Source organism: Heterocephalus glaber, unplaced genomic scaffold, assembly GCF_053883595.1.
Source record: "Heterocephalus glaber isolate CG9 unplaced genomic scaffold, H.glaber_assembly_v1.0 deba00000936, whole genome shotgun sequence".
Classification (NCBI taxonomy): Eukaryota; Metazoa; Chordata; class Mammalia; order Rodentia; family Bathyergidae; genus Heterocephalus; species Heterocephalus glaber.
In genome coordinates, this window is record NW_028258172.1 from 1,702,693 (window position 1) to 1,706,782 (window position 4,090).

The window sequence follows — 4,090 nt, forward strand, 5'->3', positions numbered from 1 at the left end:
GAGGGTTTGCACTGAGTAGTCTGCTGTGATTCTGATGGGCTTTCCTTTGTATATGATTAGTTTCTTTTCTCTCACTGCTTGTAGAACTTTGTTCTTCTGTTGGTTTTCTGGAATCTTAACAATTATATGCCTATGTGTAGATTTTTTTGATCAAGGCTATTTGGAGTTGTATATGCCTCACTTATCTGTATGTCAAGCTCTTTTCCCCTGCTTGGGAAGTTTTCTGTCATTATTTCTGTGAAGATTTTTTTTATGTCATCTGCACTCTCTCCTGTCCTTCATTACCTCCAATCAGTCTTATGTTATTCTTCTTTGCATCATCTAGCAGCTGCTAGATTGATTTCTCATGGCCCCTTACAATTTTGAAGCAATTTGTGTTTTCCTGGTCACTAATTGCAATCTTATCTTCTATATCTGAAATTCTTTCCTCACAATGGCTCATTCTGCTGTGTAGACTTTCAATGGAGTTTTTCATCTCTTGGAAATCTATTTGCATCTGTTGTATGGATTCCATTTGTTTCCTATGTTGTGATTTCATCATGTTCCTCAGGTCCTCTCTAGATTTATTAATCATGTCTTGCACTATGAGCACAATCTCTGCTGTTATCTTAGAAATTATTTCTGATTTCATTTTTTCCAGATCCTCTTTCTTTGCCCATTCAAGGATTCCAGGTGGTTGAGTATCAGAGTGTTCCATCTCATTTTCCTTTGGGGTTGCTGTAGGTGATCTGAAAGTTTGGTTTTGAGACTTGTTTATGTGTGTTCTCATTTTGATGTGGAGGGGAGTGCTATTGATGCCCACGTAGCTCACCTCCTCTGGGCTGGGAGAGGTGGAATGATGGCCTGGAAGCCCCTTCCTCTAGACTGGGAGCAGTGGAATGGCTGCCTGCAAGGCCCTTCCTCTTTGCTGGAAGTGGTGGAACAGTGGCCCAGAAGCCCCTTCCTCTGGGTGGGGAGCAGTAGAAACCACAGTAAAGTATTAACAAGTAATGCTTATAAAATTTTAGTATGAAAATTAAAAATCAAAAACAAATTGCATCTTGGCTTAAAAATTATGATGACATTATTACACTAGAGCTATATGGTATTTTTTATCTTCAAAATGCCTTAAATTTTTTTAGTAAAAAATAACTTCATAATTGGTTACCTCTATCTAATTATAAATTATTAAATGACATAAAGCAACTTTTAACTAAATCTGTTATTTCTAAACAGTGACTTTTTAAATAAAATGTGCTTATTTATGGACGTAATTGACATTTTACTAATATTTAATCCTTAATCATTATAATGACATTGTCTCAAATGTATCCTAGGGTTTGTATCTAAATATCACCCCAAAGCCTCATGTGGTCATATCTGGGGCTTTTTGGAGGTAGCTGGACTAAGGGTGTGTGATGCTGGGATCAACAGTGAGATGCTGTGATTAAGTACATGATACTGAGATTAAGGGTGGATGGTAATTAAATTAGTACACTGATTGATTTCACATAGTCCTGGGTTTTGATAATGGGAAGATACACCCTTGGTGTCTGTGGCACCACCTAAAGGGGAAGCAGCCTGGAAGGGATAAAAGGGTGAGGAAATGTGCTGTTACTACTTGCCACTTGCTACATCCTGCATACCTGCCATGAAGTTTTTCTCTTCTGTGATGTCCTTTGGCATGCCTTCCTGCCTTGGAGCTAGCTGACTATGGACTGAAACCTCTACAGACTGTGAGCCAAAATAAACCTTTCCTCCTTTAACATGTGGGTGTTGGGTATTTTGTCTCAGCAATGAGAAAAGTAACTAATGCACTGTATAATGCTTAAGCATATCTAACTATCATAACACAATTACATAACAATTATATAAATATGATCCTGAAATTCTTCAGCCACATGCTTCCATACCTGATAGCCATCATCAAAGACATTATTAGCAGAAACAAAAGGAGATATCAAGAGGATGGATTTGACTTAGACTTGACGTATATTTATCCAAACATTATTGCTATGGGATTTCCTGCAGAAAGACTTGAAGGCATATGCAGGAACAATATTGATGATGTAGTAAGGTTTTTGGATTCAAAGCATAAAAACCATTACAAGACATACAATCTATGTGCTGATAGACACCATGACACCACCAAATTTAACTGCAGAGTTGCACAGTATCCTTTTGAATACCATAACCCACCACAACTAGAACTTATCAAACCTTTTTGTATAGATCTTGACCAATGGCTAGGTGAAGATGACAATCATGTTGCAGCAATTCACTGTACAGCTGGAAAGGGATGGACTGGTGTAATGATTTGTGCATATTTATTACATCAGGGCAAATTTTTAAAGGCACATGAGGCCCTAAATTTCTATGGAGAAGTAATGACCAGAGACAAAAAGGGAGTAACTATTCCCAGGCAGAGGTACTATGTGTATTATTATAGCTACATGTTAAAGAATCATCTGGATTATAGACCACTGGCACTGTTGTTTCACAAGATGATGCTTGAAACTATTCCAATGTTCAGTGGCAGAACTTGCAATCCTCAGTTTGTGGTCTGCCAGCTAAAGGTGAAGATATATTCCTCCAATTCAGGACCCCACAAGACAGGAAGACAAGTTCATGTGCTTTGAATTCCCTTACCCATTGCCTGTGTGTGGTGACATCAAAGTAGAGTTCTTCCACAAACAGAACTAAATGCTAAAAAAGAACAAATTGTTTAACTTTTGAGTAAGTATATTCTTCATACCAGGACCAGAGGAAACCTCAGAAAAAGTACAAAATGGAAGTCTATGTGATCAAGAAATCGATAGTATTTGCAGTATAGAGTGAGCAGATAAAGATAAAGAATATCTAGTACTTACTTTAACAAAAAATTATCTCAACAAAGCAAATAAAGTCAAACAATATTTTTCTCCAAATTTTAAGTTGAAGATGTAATTTACCAAAATAGTAGAAGAGCCATCAAATCCAGAGTCTAGCACTTCAACTTCTGTAATGCCAGATGTTAGTGACAAAGAACCTGATCATTATAGATATTCTGACACCACTGACTCTGACCCAGAGAACAAGCCTTTTAATGAAGATCAGCACACACAAATTACAAAAGTCTGATGTTTTTATCAAGAGGGTAAAAATCATGAAAACAATATGTATACATATATATGTGTATATATATATATATATATATCTGAAAAAGTTTGTCATCAAAAGAAACTAGTCTATAAATTATCAGTTTGATTCTTTTTAAATTTTTGCATCCTAGGAGGCCTTTACACTTGCAAAACACAAATGTTATGAAAAATTCTTTACATATATTTTCTTAGTTTTTACTTTTAAGACAAAATTTAGATTTGTTTACTGACAAAATAAAAAAATCTGTACACTGTTTACAAGAATAAGAAACAGTGACAATAAATTTTTACTCCATATAAGTGTATCTCATGTATATAATACAAAATATTTGTTTAATGAAAGCCAATAAATATAGCTTAAGTTTTAAATGGCAGGTCCACATTTAAGGAGATGTCAAAAACTGGTTTTTTTATGTCAAAGGTATAGATGTAATGTATATTGTATAAAACAGAGCATTCATATTGAATTTTTATTTATTAAATTTAACTTTAAAGATTAGAATTGCAACAAATTTTATAGATAGATGTATATACATTAGCTTTAGATGTATACACAGCTCTAGTTCCAGATATAGGGTATGTTGTATGCAAAGATAATAGTTGCTCAGTTAACCAGTTATTAATCAATTATTGAAAACATTTTACAAGTTAATGTTTGAATAATCTTTAACTTAAAAACTTAGTTTTTAAAGTATCCAAACTATACCAATGAAAAACACAACAATTTATCTTAGTTAAATATAAATCCTTTGTTTTTCAATTTGGTTTAACCAAGAGCATTTTAATATCTAAAGAAAACCTTATCGCTTTAGACATAGAAATCTTACTCTTTCCATTAAAACTATGTATGTATATAATATATATAGTACATACATATAATTTTTAATAAAATTTGATGAGGATTGGCTCAATAAGACTTGAGAAAAAACCACAAATGTGACATATTAGTGGAGAAAACAGGCAAATTGTTT

General features: G+C 34.0%; 1 pseudogene; it reads left to right on the forward strand.

The window, feature by feature from the left end:
* Nucleotides 1-1,890: 1,890 nt before the first annotated feature.
* Nucleotides 1,891-3,099, forward strand: LOC101712995 (phosphatidylinositol 3,4,5-trisphosphate 3-phosphatase and dual-specificity protein phosphatase PTEN pseudogene; annotated as a pseudogene).
* The last annotated feature ends 991 nt before the right edge of the window (nucleotides 3,100-4,090 follow it).